The following is a 16,530-nucleotide window of genomic DNA, read 5'->3' on the forward strand; positions in this document are numbered from 1 at the left end:
TTTGATCAGAGGCCTTGCTTGGGATTACGCTCAGTTGCAAGCGTTCCATTTCAGCTTACTTAAACTCTCCAGTCACCTTCCTGCTACCTTGTCCCAGACAAGCCACACAGCCTCCACATTCGGTTTGAAAATGCCAACAAAGAACCAATGATTGCTCTGCGGTACCTGAGCAACTGGAATACAATTTCAAAGGCTTCCAAATTCTGTTGGCCACCTGCCCCTCCTCTGGATTTGAGAAAGCTCAAACCAATGAGGCTGAACACTGACAACTGTCACTTCCTCAGCCCACAGCTTTTGGGGTATGTTTATGTTGCTTAGTTATGATTAAATGACGCATAAGAAGCACAAACTGAGCCAAGCCTAATAGTCTGCTACATTAATAGGCTTGGCTAAAGTGTTTCTTAAAAATATTCCAGTTAAAGGCACCACTATCTATGCTAACAAAATAAGAAGCCCTGTCTGCCACCCACCATCTTTATGACTTTTGAAAAGATCACTCACCTATGTATTTTCTTCATCTGCAGAATGTAAGAGTCAAATTAAATGATCACCATCCAGAGCTAACATTTGAGAAATGTGTGATCTCTAAACCTGGAAGCTTATGGTCATGTGCCTCCTGGGCAATGGTATTTGGTATTCTGTAATTAAGTTACAGAGACAGTTAATATTATTCATGCTGCGATTTTGCAAGTCTATGGTGATTTTCACATTAGAATTTCAAAGTGAGCTGAAATAAAGTATTTTTTTTTGACAAAGTAAGGCTTCGCTTGGATTTTGAATTAAGAAAAAGTTTAGACTACCAGTTAACCTTGGATTAATATTTATTTTACTAATGTTAGCTATATATCCCACGGTTGATATTTTATTTCCTCCAGGAAATTTTTATGCCATGATAAAGTTCTAGCTAATGCCACTAAATTTTAGACCTAAAACACACTGCTAGTGAACACTATCAACTGCTTATTTGAAAACCAATTATTTATAAAATCAAAAGAAGTATAATCTAAATATACTCTGAGAAAAACGAATGAATCTTCTGCCACGATATTCTTTCCTATCACACAGTCTGTCCCAGAAGGACTGGTGATAGGAAGCATGCTCAGTTCCATGGCTGTAGCAATACAGACAAGCAAGAAAGTATTCGAAGGCATCTCTTCCTTTTCTTTTTCAAGAGCTTGTTATCCAGCTCATTGCACAGAAGATATCCAGGAGCACCACGGCCATGGGTCCCGGCAACGGGCAACAGGAAGGGCTTGGGGGGGTGGGGGAGGGGCATCAAAGTGGACTTTGGAATCAATCAGATCTGGGTTCTATCCCCCTCATTTCCGAGCTGTGAACCCTTGGACAACTTATTTCATCTCTCTGAACCTCTGTGTCTCATCTTTATTTAAAGAACTAAGAAGTACTCCCAAGGGCTGTTGTAGGGAATAACAGAGGGAACTATGTATATAAAATTGACCACGTCGTGCTTGGAACACAATGCAGACACTGGTTCCCTTTTCTTCTGGCCTGTCCGTAGGTGAGTCATCTCAGACTATCTCAGAGTCACTATAAAGAGAAAAGGCAGACCGGTAAGAGCGCTCTCCCCAGCCATCGATGAACAGGAAGGAGGCTCCTTCCCGTTTGAGTTGACAGTCTCTAGTAACTACTGGCATAATTTCTGTGGCCAGGCTAGGGACCACATGTTGACTGAAGAAGGTAAAACACAAACAGACCTCAGCAATGCATCTCATCCACCACTCAAAAAAGCCTGATTATCTTGCTTCTGATTCAACATTCGGTTATGGGACTTTTCCCACACCACCTTCATAGTGTGGGGAGATCCAGTAGACCCTGCCTTGGTTTCAGTGTCCTGTGTTCTCACCTGGGCCCTTTTGGGGTTTTTTTTAGTGGAAAAATCCACAGCCTGTGGCTGCACCACATCACTTCACTATCCCTGTACTAATTCCCTGACTGATTACCACAAAACCCACTCACCTTACTGAGCTCTTTCCTGCCTTGCTTCTCGTGGTATCACGGGGAGGAACAGAGATTCTAGAGAATGTTAGGCCATGAGATATAATATGAGAAGATCCATAACAGAGAACGTTTCTCCAGGAGAACATGAGGTCAAGGTCCCCACGACCCAATTATCGGCTTATGGACAAAGCAGAGCTCAAGGTGTGAGTGGCACCCCGCTTGAGGAGCTCAGGAACAGGCCCCTGGACAGGGCTCATCCTCTTTCCCACTCCCCTGCAGCCTTCCCGAGACCTCAGGAGCACACCTGCGCTGGAGCAGCCCCGGGGCCCGGGCACGCAACAGCAGGGGGAGGCCCACAGGCTGAGACACTCTGAGCCACAGCGTCGCAGCAGTCTTCTTTCAACATGAAATCAGTTCCCTTCAGGAAACATGCCCAACATCAAAAAGACTTGTGGAAACACCGATGCAGCCTTAGAGAAAAGAAACAGAACCTAGAAAGTTCTTCCAAGCAAAGCGACTCTCAACCTCAGAACCTCTAAGACCACCTCTAAGAGCTTCTCAAAAATGTAGGTAACTGGCACCACCCACCACCCCTGGTATACAGAAACTCTGGGGATGGGCTGGGGCATCTGTACGTTTCTGTAAACTCCAAGTTTTCAAATGTTGAGAAATGGTGGCTTAGTGTATGACAGCTAGTGAGATGCAAATCTAATGGAATCAGCTTTCTTTCCATCACAGGCAGCGGCAGCGCCTCCCAAAGGCTGGTTGGTGGGACACCGTTCTTAAAAAGGCGAGGGTGGAGGGTTCTGGAAAGGAAAAAGCCTGGAAAAGGGTTCTATGGAGAAGAAAGCTAGGAACCAGGAAGTTAAATTAAACATTTGTCTTTGGGGCACCTGGATGGCTCAGTCGTTAAGCGTCTGCCTTCGGCTCAGGTCATGATCCCAGGGTCCTGGGATCGAGCCCCGCATCGGGCTCCCTGCTCGGCGGGAAGCCTGCTTCTCCCTTTCCCACTCCCCCTGCTTGTGTTCCCACTCTCGCTGTCTCTATGTCAAATAAGTAAATAAAATCTTAAAAAATAATAAAATAAACATTTGTCTTTAACAGGACAAAATCTTTAATAGGCCAAGGTGCATTGTACCCTACAAGAAAGGAGTACATTTTTTAAGTTTATCTGATCACAAAAAAAAAAAAAAAAAAAAATCTCCTTTTGAAAAGCATCCCGTAGCATTAGTAATCTGGAAAACACTTTGGTTAGTGCTAGTCTAATGTAATTGTCCTCCATTAACCATTTCTAGAGGTTTCCTAAAGGACAGCCCGACAAAAATATTCATTTCAAAAGTTGTTTGCGTTCCTGCCCTCCTGCCCCAGGGCTGGAGTATGAGGAGGAGCAACCATTGAAAATTGAGTCCACCAGAGATTACTTTAGAGCCAGGTGATGAAGGTCCTATTTCCCACTTTTCCCCACCCAGGATGCTACTCTAAACAACTCAACACTTGGTTCTAACTTTCATCCTTTGTGTTTTGATACCTATCGGTCAATTATTTGCCCATAATAAAAGTAACATTCCTAGACTTTTTATAATCAAGATGTTTGGCTCATGCTGAGGCTCCCATCTGATCTTTATTTTATGGCGAGCCTCAGCTGGATGAAGATTGACGGATTTAAGGCCTGAAAGGGAACTGTAGTAACTGTCACTGATTTTTTTACAGAATGCTTATATTCTGTAGCACAGTGAATTATGCCAAAGAGCCCACACTCCCAAGTTTCTAACAAAAAAACACAGACAATATGAAAGTATATCTTTAGCTCTAGGCCATGTTCATTATACATATCCAGTCATTCTTCCCTCCGTATTCGGACCCCCCAGAAACAGAGGTGGCAGTGGACACACCAGGTGGGGCATGGGCCCTCTAGAGGTCCTGACCCTTCTCCAGAGGCCCCTGCAGCTGTTGCTGCCACCGTAACTATTCAAGGAGGTGGCCCAGGAACCGATCCCTTTTCCAAATACCTGCTCTTCGAAAATGAAACTTTGCTCTTCGCTGCCCAATTTGGAGACCGACCAAGATGTTTAGGCCCAAGGTTTCACTTTCTCAGTTCAGGGCACCATTCGTGTCTCATTAATTTTTCTAACAGTCCTTGACTAAAAGAAATGGCTAACAGTTTTTTTCATTAAGCAGTTAGGTCCACTAGCTTATGAGTATTTATATCCTAACAACTTAGTAGTTGTTTGAGAAAAGAATACAATAAACTGAAATAAACATCATAGTTTTATCTCATTCTTAACCACCATTACTTACTAATGGGATGTGTGCATCTCTTGGGCACTGCAGCGCTTCTCAAACCTTGGAATCAGATTAGACACCACCACCTCATTTTGTGTAACAGTTGCTTTTTATCACAGTATCTGCTAAAAATGTGGTTTCCCAAAGATGTGATATCATCAAAAAGAGTGTAGCTCAATCTAATGTTGAAAGTATGAACTACCTTGAGCTAGCAGTTTGCATGATGGCCAACTTTACTTGAAAATTTAAAATATTCCAAAGCACAACTGTGGATTTCCTTTGGTGCCCTGGGGTACCTTGGTTCCCCGTTTGGGAACCACTGAGTAAAAGACTCTGGGATGTTTTGTAATCCTTCTCTAGCCTTCCAGTCACCCAAATATGTGCAATGAGGGCACATTAGGGATTAAATGACATAATGAGAAAGATTATAATTTCACCAGACACAGACAGGAGGCAGAGATGACATTTCAACCTAATTGGCAAAAGATGAACATTGTTTCTTTCATTTATGATACCTCTCAGGTTGAGAGGCCTGATTTTTATCTCTTGGACAGTATTGCATTATACCCTGCTTACCCATGAATAAAAGAAGAAATACTTAATACACCGCTTATTTGATAAGATTTCCTTACATAACCTTTTTGGGTTGGTTCGCATATTATTCTCCCCATAAGCTGCTTATTTTCCATGGATTAATGATTTGCTTGTAAAATATTTTGGCATTATTCACTTTGGGCTTTGGATGCTATAAATCTCCTCAAAACCAATGTTGTAATAAGGTCTCTATCTTTGCATAATAAGATACAATAGCTATGCAAATTAACTAGATCCTAGTAGAAATTAGATCTAGTTGACATAATAATTTTAATTTTATGTATTTGAGCTTCAGCTATCCCGAAAAAAAATCAGGGGATATTTTGAAAATCAAGGTTGCTTTAGAATGATAACTAGAAGCTCCCTGCTCTGCCCAGTCTGAGGATTTCAGAGTAGAGGACCTTGGTGGACAGCTTTCCCATCAAACACACTTACCCACTGCCTTACCCAGGCTATTCCAAATGAACGGAAATCAGAGAACATGTCACCCTAGACAATCTTGAAAAGGATGGAATGGCATGGGGTCCCCAAAAAGCCCCAAACTGAATATAGCAGATCTCTGCTCCTGTTCCCAGCTCAGCTCTCATAAGCTCTGTGGGCCTGGGCTGGGCTTGTCCCAGGACATGCAAGTTACTCAGCATTCCTGGGCCCACTCAGTCATGGTGTCAACCAAAATCTCCAAACACCCCTCAGCTGCCATGCTTGAGTCAGATTCGAATCCAGTCCTTATTTAACAGGTTAGAAAACTAAGGCTCAGGGACGTGAGCGGGTCGTCACAGGTCATCCGAACAAGCGCAGCTAGGATCAAGGGTCCCTGCCCACCTGCCTGGAGTTCACGCCACACACAGAGTGGCTGAAGCCATTTCTTTCAGCTCTACCAAGCCACGATTTTTGTGATCAGAGGGAGATAGGATTTATAATAGTGAATAAACCTTGGAAGAAAATGGAAATGTCAAAAATCCAGTTATTTTGCTAGATATCTGGACTCCTAGCTCCAGAATAAAAGCTTCGCGAGGGCAGGGATTTTCATCTCTTGTTCACTTCTGTATTTCCAACTCCTAGAATACTGCCTAGTGCATAGGAGACACTCAGCAAATTTGCTGACTGAGTGCACCGGCCTACAGTAAGGAAAGGGAATGTGTGTGGGTAGTGTTTATACTTAACATTCTGGAAGGAAATGAGCTACTGGATTTTTTTTTTTTAAGATTTTATTTATTTATTTGACAGAGAGAATGAGAGAGCACAAGCAGAGGGAACAGGAGAGGGAGAGGGAGATGCAGGCTACCCGCCAAGCAGGGAGCCCGATGCATGGCTTGATCCCAGGACCCTGGGATCATGACCTGAGCCAAAGGCAGATGCTTAACGACTGAGCCACCCAGGCGCCCCGAGTTACTGGATTTTTTAAAGTCTGCTTAGATGAACTTTATTTCATGTTACTCAGAATCAAATAATAATCTATAGAAGTAATAGTAATGTCTGTGGTAAGTTCTCACTAGCTAGGATATATTGAGGGTAGTATTATGATATTAATATCCTTGTTATCACCAACGGAGTTATCCCACCTATGGCTTTTTGTTGTTGAAATGTTAGTCTCATAGGGAGTACAAGTATGAAACAAATCAGAGCTGGAAGTCTACTGCTTGTGTTGAGGGTTTAAAATTTGGACTCGCAAGAAGGGAGACACAGAGAAGAAAGCCATGCCCCTGGATAACTGTGGCATTATGTGACCCAAGGTTGGACAGTATCTCCCTTCTAAGGATCTCTCCCGCAATGCAGGGGTATTAATGCCCTTGCCACTGGTTCCTAGAACATCAGCATATGGGGCTTCTACAGTATCATCTTTTTGGAGCAGTTTTCAGTATTGCTGAGAACGTGACTCCACTTGGCAACTTTATTCTAAGAAATTCAGTAATGTGTGCATTCATTTTCATCCACAACTTGGTAGTTATTTATCACTTATGTTTGTTTATACTGGGTCCAAGTTAGACAAGGGTTGAGTTGTTTAGAGTAGCATGCTAGATGGGGAGAAGACAGGATCCTCATCACCTGGTTCTAACCTAATCAGCTCAGCTGGGGACAAGTGGAGAACACTGGTGGGGTATGCCGTAGACACGGCCAGGAGTCTGCGGCACTGAAGGGTCATGTGAGCTGGGGTAGCAAAGTTGGAAAGAAGCAGGAAATGGATGAAAGTTCACCATTTAGACCAGAAGAAATGACACAGAGGTATAGACTGAAAAGACAGTACAGAATGCTAGGGAACATCAAGATATAAGTGATGGGAAAGGGACTGTGCAGGATCAGCCAGAGAAGTAGGGAAAAACTATAAGAGCTTATTGTCACATTGTATAAGCCAAGGGAAGTTAGAGTTTAAAGGACAGCAGTCAAAGCATCAAACAATGGAGAGAAGGCAGGCCACAGTGATATCAATAATCTGGCTTTTCAAGTACTAAAAATAATAATTAAGATGCCAGGAATCAAATTGCAGCGAGATGAGCAATAACACTAAGCCTGAAACCCACAACAACGACTTCAGGGCAAGAAAAGTTAGGTGATGAGAACAACACAACTGACCCTCATGCAGTCAGCTAAACCACACCCAGGTACAGCGCTCATTCCAACTTTAGGTCAGGATTCCAATTAGGGCAATGGTCCAAGGCTACAGGTAAGTGCTTTATTTCACTTGGCTGCAAAAAATTATCATAAAGGTCAAATATTATTAATTTAATCCTTTTCTCCCCCTCTATCAAGACCTCTATTCCTTGGGGCGCCTGGGTGGCTCAGTTGTTAAGTGTCTGCCTTTGGCTCAGGTCGCAGTCCCAGGGTCCTGGGATTGAGCCCCGCAACAGGCTCCCTGCTCAGCGGGAAGCCTGCTTCTCCCTCTCCCACTCCCACTCTCTCGCTGTGCCTCTCTCTCTGTAAAAATAAATAAATAAAATCTTAAAAAAAAAAAAAAAAAGACCTCTATTCCTTGGCATGGATCCCACATGGTTGGGACTAAGTTGGTTATTCACATGTTTTATAAATTTAGAAAAACACATTTAATCATACAATTAGCCCTGGCTGCAAGTCTTTATTATATATGAGATTTTGGTTCTTCTATCAATTCTGGGACATTCTTCCAATATATACCTTTCCTGTAGGAATCCTAAATCCTAAATAATATCCAACATTTTAATTTGTCAAGAAATAGAATTTTAAATATTATCATTATATTCTAAAAGAATAGATATTTTAAATATTAATACATAAGAAAAAGACCAGAGCCTCAGAGTAAAGATTATTCCTTCAGAGGGAGTATTAGCTCTTTGAAAGACATCACCTTACTGTTCTCATTTTTCTGCATATGACTGACACCTTCACCAGAGACTGGATTCCAATCCAAGAATTGACACTTTGTAACCACAAAGTGTATTTAAAGTCTAACTTGTAGTAAGTCTCATTTGTTTGTTGAGTTGAAAATATGCAACTCCTTATTAAAAGATTTAAGTGTAAATATTAGTATTTCTAATTACCACATATTTTTAAAGAGCTTTAGAAAAAAATTTTAAAGTACCAACTTGGATTACATGGTTTCCTAATAGTAGAGATGAATTTAGTGTTTTCTGGTGGTCCTGACCATAGAATCCTGTCTGTAATGTTAAAAAAAATCTAAGTAATGGGGCGCCTGGGTGGCTCAGTCGATTAAGCATCCGACTCTTGATTTCAGCTCAGGTCATGATCTCAGAGTTGTGAGATCAAGCCCCACGTAGGGCTCCATGCTGGGCATGGAGCCAGCTTAAGATTCTTTCTCTCTCCCTCTGACCCTCCTCTCCCCCTCCACCTCCCACCTCCCCAAACCCCTGCTCGTGTGGGCTCTCTCTCAAAAAAAGAAAGGAAAGAAGGAAAGAAGGAAAGAAGGAAAGAAAGAAAGAAAGAAAGAAAGAAAGAAAGAAAGAAAGAAAGAAAGAAAAGAAAAGAAAAATCTAAGTAACAATTGAGCTAGAAATTTCCACAAGGTTACAATTCATTCCTGTGCCCACCTCCACCTCTAATTTTCATCCCCACTTTCCCCTCAAACCTTTACACATAGCTCCTCAATCAGATCCTTGCCTTCCCTTCTCCACAAACATGTCCCTAGGCTGACAGGATTCGAGTTTCATTTTAAATTCTTCAGGAAAGATATTACACACTGGGTCAGAGTAAAAAAGAGAGCTGTTTCCTAGGTGTCAGCTGAACATCTTGAAATTGTGCTCTTTCAAGCACCAGAGTGTTATTTACAGTTTTAGAGTCATGATTTTCCACATAAAAGGTCCATTAGTGTGATGGAAAAAAAAAGACTGAAGTAGCTGGCTCCTCATGAGCAATCAAATGAAAGCCTGGAGTCTGTCATGCCCTCTGCTTGTGACAGAACAAACATTTCTGCCCTTAATCATACAAGTAATTTTTTAAGTGTCATACAAGTATTTCTAGATGAGCAGGAAGATCCTATTATCTTTACTGAAGAAAAACAGGTGAGAAAGTGGGTAATTTTGAATCAGATTTTAACTGCAAACGTAGCAAAGATAAGAAAAGGAATAACAAGGTCTGGAAGTAAATCCCAAAGATCTTATCAATGTGAATCCAGTTTGTTTTTATTACATAATACATGTTTAAATAAAGAGTGATTTAAAGATCTGAGCAAATGAAAAATAAAGCGTAAGGAAGGAAAAGTCCCCAAATCAAAGAAATTCCATTTTTTTTTACTTTCAAAGGATTAATTATCTTTTTTAAAAGCAAGGTCTTTGACTTACTTTTTGTTATTTTTAATTTTGGTAAGATACATATAACATAAAATTCACCATCTCAGTGATTTTTTAAGATTTTTTTTATTTATCTATCCGAGAGAGAGAAACAGAGAGAGAGAAAGAGCATGGGGAGGAACAAAGGGAGAGGGACAAGCAGGCTCCGTGCTGACCACAGATCCTGCCGCAGGGGCCCCGATCCCAGGACCCTGAGACCATGACCTGAGCTGAAAGCAAGAGTCTGACACTTAACCGACTGAGCCACCCAGGGCCCCTGCCATCTCAATGATTTTTAAGTATATGGTTCAGTAGTATTCAATACATTCACAGTGTTGTTCAACAATCCCCAGAAGTTTTCATCTCGCAAAATGAAAACTCTACCAATTAGACAACACTGCATTCTCCCCGCCCCCCGCCCCTTGCCACCACCATTCCACTTTCTGTCCTTATGAATTTGAAGACTCCAGATACCTCATGTAAGCTGAGGCATACAATATTTTGTCTTTCTTTGTAGCTGGCTTATTTCACTTCACGTCCTGTCCTCACAGTTCATCCATGTTGTAGCATGTGGCAGAACTTCCCTCCCTTTTGAGGTAGAATGCTATTCCGCGGTATGTATATTCCACATTTTGTTCATCCGCTTATCTGTGGTTAGACACGTGGGTTGCAGCCAACCTTCTTTGACTTAAGTTTCAAACAGATGAAACTAAGTAAGCACTGGTGCTGGAGTCCGAACACCTGGGTTCAAACCCCCCCCCCCGCCCCCACCTCCGTGGTAGCTCCAAAAATATACACGTTAAAATGAAAAAGAAGGCAAAGGAAAGGTAGATATACCATGTAGCACTCAGCAAATTAAAATACTGACATTACTAGGTTCTGATGAGGGTTTTCAATACCAGAAAGTCATCCAAACATTGCTTGTGGCTCTGAGTAAGGACAAACATAGGCTAGGTGCTAAAAATGCAGAGACAGTGCTTCCTGTGAGGACAATGCTGGGCCCTGGGACAGCTGTCTAACTGGTAAACAGCTGTAAACAGTGCAGGAAATAAGGTGATAGAGGCACAACGGCCCAGCCCCTCGGTCGCTGGGGCTCAGGAAGGGCTTTCCAGAGCCAAGTCCTAGAGAGGAAGGGAGTCCGGGACAGCAGAACCAGACGCGGATGTGAGAGGCTGCAGTACAGGCTTGGGACAGAGAAACTAACTCGATGGAAAGGGAATCTCAATAAGCAGAGTCCCAGAAGAGAACAGAAAAGACAAAACACAAGGCCTAATTAAGTGTCAATCAACAGAAAGAAACGAAAACCCACTAGAAGGCATGCATCGCTAGGTACCCATTCTGGTGCCAGTGTGAGTCTCCCGGCCCTGGCTTGCCTGGAGTAGCTTCATCTGCTGAAAACAAATTGTGGCTCAGGAGTATAAATTAAAATTGTAGCGGCAAAAGCTGACACTCATTAAAAGCTTACGGACTTTGTGTCACACTTCATGCCATTAAATGGAAATATTTTAGAAGCTGAAAACATATCCAAAAATTCATAAAACACAAACTGCTCTACTTAATCCTCTGGTTTTTCAAATATGAGCAACGTGCCAAGTTCCTATATCATAGCTTCATATTAGTATTTACTTACCATGCCCACTTCATCCCAAAAAGGACTGAATCAGCTACCGTTTTATGTTATCTGGTCATCACATTTCAAGAGCTCCCGGAACTGTAAAGGACCTACAAGGTTATCTGTCTACAAAGAGAGTTTCTATTCCCCAGACACTCCCCAAGGAACAGACTAGACCACCAAAATGAGAACAGGAAGCCCTGCGCCCTGCTCAGAGGACGGTGCGAGAGAGCCTGGGACACACAGTTTTGACCATGCAGGAGCATCAGGCAGGGGCCAGGGAACAGAGGAGGCATCTGCAGGTCAGGGACATCCTCTCTTCACTTCTCCACATACTGACTGGCCCTTTCACCCCTGTCATCTGGGCCTCTGGGAGCTGTTGCTGAGTGCTGGCGATGCTCATCGGAAGCACTGGTGCCGAAGGGTGAGAAGAGTTCCCCAGGAGAGTGGCCAGGAAGAAAGTACGGCAGGTAGAAAGAGCAGTGTGAAGACCAGCGCAGCTTCCAGCACTCCCGGGGAGTGGGGGAGGGGCAGAAGGTGGAGATGAGAGGCTGTGACCCGGAGCACACCCCTCCCTCCTCGGGAGGAGAGGAATTAGCACGTGTGGCAATGCGGACCCACTTCTGGGTAGGGAGAGACAAGAACCATCAACAGGGCACGGAGTAGGGCTGAAAACATGGTGGGCAGCAACGGACGGGGAGGGAGCAGTGGTGGGGCCGTAGGCTCTGTGAAGGATGTGCCTGTGACACCAGGACATCCTTATTGCAAACCTTTTATGGCCTGATGCTATTAAATATTTGAATCAAATAGTGAACTGTCGTCGCTTGGACTCCATGGTCACCGGGCATTGGTGTGGCGTGTCTGCCGACCAGAGGGAGAACACAACCCAGTCACTCTTTTCCCAAATCACATGTTTGTTTCTTGCAAGTCTGGGGAAGGTCTGCTGCTGAAGGATATTCAAGTCCCTGAGTCTGTAACAGCCTCAGTCTGTAAAGGGAAGTTCCTGGAAGGCTGGCTTTCCCAAGTTGGTACTGCCCAGGTGCAGGCTCGGCTCCTCAGCAGCTTCCCATGTCTCTGCCCAGGGATCCACAGCACTGTGACCACCATTAAAACCCAGCTCGGGCTACCGCTCTGCCCTTTGGCCACCCAAGCATTCCCCGTCTTGCTACTCTAATAGCCTTGGACTAGAGCACAAACATCATATAACTTTGCATTTGCCCAAGCAGACCTTAATCAGCTTTTTACCGCTTCTCTATTTTGTAAAGTTGACTTGGCTCTTTTCTACTATTCTCTCAAGATTTTAATAATTAGGGTCCACATGGTGTTCTACTGACATTGTCCTCTTCTACAACATCCAAGTCATCCTCAAAAACATGAAACATCCCGAGACCAAAGATCAGAATAATTTCGTATATCCCTCAAGTTGGCCCTGAACTTGAGGCCCTGAACTTAGGCCTGATAGGCACTTGACTTTCTACTCAGAAAAGAATTTGTGAAGAAATTTATTTTATTTTTGTTTGTATTATTAACTTTTGGCCAAGGTCATTTTTATTTTTCTGTTTATAGTAACTCAGTTACAATCCCTTTTACACTCTGCACACTCTATTGTTTTAATGCAAAGCAGTTCATTAATGTAAAATCAAATCAGATGCTTTGACTTCCATTCTTTCATTTTAATCAGTGTGACAGAAGTAAAAACAAAACAAATCCTGAACAAAACCTCTACAGAAATCTGTTAAATGAAGAGGAAAGGTGAGAGGAGCTTCTTGAAGATATGCATATGCTGAGCACAGCTCACCTATTTTTACTTTTACATCTGTTGAGCCATTTCTAAAGAAAATTAGAAAAGGTTTGCTCTGCTGAAGACAGAAACCATGTATACAACTTCAGATTTCATACTGTTGCCCTTCAATATTAATGATGTCCCTAAGGTTCTTGCTTTTTTTTTAAAGTTTAGTCTTGCCAAATGTAGTATCTTATCGCAGAGAAACTCAAAATTACTGGTTATAAGAGCAGAACTAACAACGTTCCAGAGTTTTACGTTTGTCCCCAGACGAAAACCAACCATATAATCCACTGGGGTACTATTCTCCAAGATTCTAGAAAGTATACCCCTAAGATATAAGTTAGAAAGGAAGATCATTCTTCAATTTCCTAAACCATTTTACTGAAAGAAATATTTTGTAGCATGGTCAAAATTATGGTGCCCATTTGATTATGGGCTAAATATTTGAGAAAGCTTAATAGTCTGTCACCACCTCCAAAAGGAGAAATTCAAGTGAATATTTTTTTTTAAGAAGAATTATGTAATTCTTCTAACTTCATTATTGGCTTAAGTCATTTGCCACTGTGAGAAGAGAGAAATTCTAAAGAAGTTGGTAACATTAAATGTAGATTATAGGCTTTACAAAGTGAATAAAAAAGATTCCAAGGCAGCCAAATAACTGAATTACTTTGAAAAAGCATTCATATCTTAAAATAAAAATTTGTTGTTAATCAAACTGTTGAAAGTAAAATGAAATTTAACACATTTCAAATATAGCCAGAATACTGAATACAACTCAGACCATACCAAAGTTCATTTCTTAAGTAATCTATGATGAACAGACTCACTTACCTGTAAGTATAAGAAAAGGTTAGGCTGGAACTACATCATTCCTCCTCTGGGTAAAAATACCTTGGTTTCTTTCCTCGAAACGGAAAAGAATCTAAAACATAAAAAGATAAAATAAAATAAAAATAAGAAGTAGGAGCCCCTGTGAATTTCCATGTCTCTGCTCCAGGTGATATTACAAAATGGTAGAAATTTAAATCACTTAGGATATAAAATACAATTCATCCCCAAATTGCGGGATGGTATTTCTCCGCTATTTTAATGGTAAAATACAAAATGTTTGTTCACACACACACACACACACACACAAAGGTTTAAAATAAATGGCGAAAGCCCTATAGAAGTGTGCGTGAAAGCAATCACACTGACTTGAGAAGGAACCTCCCCCCACAAAGCAAACCTCGCCAGAAAGAAACGTGCGCGGGGCCCACGCGCTGCTTCTGAACTCGCGGCTCGGCTTGCAGGCTTGCAGGCTTGCATGCTCTATCAGCGCTGAAGTCACTCGGGCTTCCAGGTTGGGGTCAGGAGTGAAAGTGCTGCCCCCCTCTGCAAGGACCGCGTGCAGCGCCACCACTTTTTTTTTTTTTTTTAATGTTTTCATGGAATGAAATGTTAGAAAAGAGCAAATCCTCCGGGAAGTTTTGCCCAAGGGACGGAAAGGGTGCACACGCTTCCAAAGGGTCCCGGGCCGCCGGGAAAGCGCCGCTCCCGGGGCGCGCGTCCCCAGTCTGGCCCCCCGGGGCCGCGCGCGGCTATAGCGCTGTCCCGCGGGCGCGGCGGGGAGGGGGGCGCGCGCACGGCCCCGCGGGTCCCCGGCCCCCTCCCGCCTGCGCCTCCCGCCGCCCTCGCGCTCCCGGCTGTGCAGGGCCGAGTGCGGCACGGCGGGGAACGGCGACCGCCCCACGCCACCCCTGCCTTTAAAAGGAATTCCACTGGAGGCCACAGATGTGTCAACGAAGATAAAAGCAGATGGAAAAGAGGTACAAGCAAAACACTTTGGAAGCGAAGGCAGGGAAAATATTCTGGAAAGGGACTACGCCCTCCTGTTAAAGAAGTGTTATTAACTACATCAATGCTATCTTCGATTAATTAAGAGAGTCATCTTTCCCAAGAGTGTTCATGATCTTGTCTCATGTGTCTTTATAATTCAAGTAACAGCAAAAAGTAAACACTATTGTTCCCGTTTCACATGCAGAAATAAAAAAAGGTCCAGAATGCCAAAGACAAGACTGCGAAGGCCCTCGGGCCTGCCACCGCTTGTCCTTTCTCCATGGGGACAGCGGTTGTGTCTACAGCGCATCTGTCACATTTTTGCTTCTTCCCGCACCTAAGTTTGAAGGTTTTCTCTGAGGCATCGCCATTAACAGTCCGTACAACTCCGAGTCCATTTGGATCGGCACCCTCTTCCCAGTTTACTGTGGGTGTAAGGTTCAAGTGGGTTGGGCCAGCCTGCGGCCGTCCTCTCGTCCTCTCGGGGCCCAGAGCAGTGCCCTCCACTGCGACACGGGGCTGCAGCTCTGCCTCTTCGGGCTTTGCTCTCACCAGCAACACTTCCATCCCTGCCTGGCTAATTAATCTATGTCCAAATGGAATTGCTGTTGGCAGAAAGGCAGCAATGCCAAAGTAGAATAATCACTTGGACCTGAATCTGAGTTGTTTTCCATCCTTGACAACAAATAATGTTATTCCAGCGCCTGCAGGCCAGGAGTTGAAATGAGTTTATAATTTGGCTTCCAATCTCACATTCTCGTTCTCAACCACTTAAATTTTCTTTTCTGTCTTTTAGCATGCAGGGGGCAGCTTTGGAGGCTGAATCATTGACAGGGTCTTTATTGATACCCTTAATGAATATTCTTTGCCATCTAAATAAAAAGGGGAAACATCCGCATCGTCCAAAACCACACTTGTTTTAATAATGAAACTAAATAGACTGTCAGCTCATACCTCCATATGATCATTAATAATCTAATTTGTACTTCTCTCTCTGGCAACTTGAAGAGAAACATTCACAGTTTTTTCACCCACACACAGTAGTCCACATTCATCCAGCTTCTAAGTGCCTGGCCCTAGCAATGCCAAACTGCAGGGTAAGAGCCACAGGATGGCCCAGCGCCTCCCTCTTTTCCTAGTGAAAGAACTCATTAAAACTCCAATCCTTGGCTCTGGGAAGTACGTTGTCTCCTTAGCAGTTCCAAACATCATGTTCCCCCAGAAAGCAGTCATCTCAAGCTAGTGATGGAAAAGGAAAGACAGGAAGGCAGAACCACTGACAAGACTACCTTAGAGATGGGGGTGGAAGGTGAATTAGCATCATGGAAAATTACTGAAGGTAAACGGAAGGTCCGTTAGGGAGAAGTGGGTGTGTTCAACTGGACACAGCCTCTATTGGAAGAAAGGCAAGGGACACCAACTGCACAACTACACTGTGCCGTACACTGTCTAGCTGCATCACATACAAACTCATTCAGTCCCCGCAACAGCGCTGTGCATGTGTGTTAACATTCCCATTCTACAGATGGGGAAAGTGAGGCTCTAAGGGGTTAAGAAAACCAAAGCTCTAGAGAGAAAAAGGAAACGCAAGCCCTTACTTTTTCTATTATGCAACATTGCCTTAGCTGCAAGTACTGGTCCTCACGTGTGGTCCTCTAAGACAGTATGGGACTTACAGGGGCTTCTACTGCATTAAGTGGGGGCCTGGCATATATGCCAAA

The 16,530-nt window shown here is 43.3% G+C and overlaps 1 protein-coding gene across 2 annotated transcripts in view; it reads right to left on the reverse strand.

Moving 5' to 3' along the window:
• Window positions 1-16,530, reverse strand: part of CSGALNACT1 (chondroitin sulfate N-acetylgalactosaminyltransferase 1) — a 329,193-nt gene that overhangs the window by 171,055 nt on the left and 141,608 nt on the right. Inside the window, exons 1-2 of one of the 2 annotated variants that reach the window (XM_032413278.1) lie at window positions 14,220-14,294; window positions 13,823-13,913 (exon numbers count right to left, since the gene is read on the reverse strand). The gene's annotated coding sequence lies outside the window, so the exon portion shown is untranslated. Of the gene's footprint in view, window positions 1-13,822; window positions 13,914-14,219; window positions 14,295-16,530 lie in introns of those variants that run through there. The other variant, XM_032413279.1, reaches the window with a different exon arrangement.

This window comes from Phoca vitulina, unplaced genomic scaffold, assembly GCF_004348235.1.
Source record: "Phoca vitulina isolate PV1807 unplaced genomic scaffold, GSC_HSeal_1.0 scaffold15, whole genome shotgun sequence".
NCBI classification, from domain to species: Eukaryota; Metazoa; Chordata; class Mammalia; order Carnivora; family Phocidae; genus Phoca; species Phoca vitulina.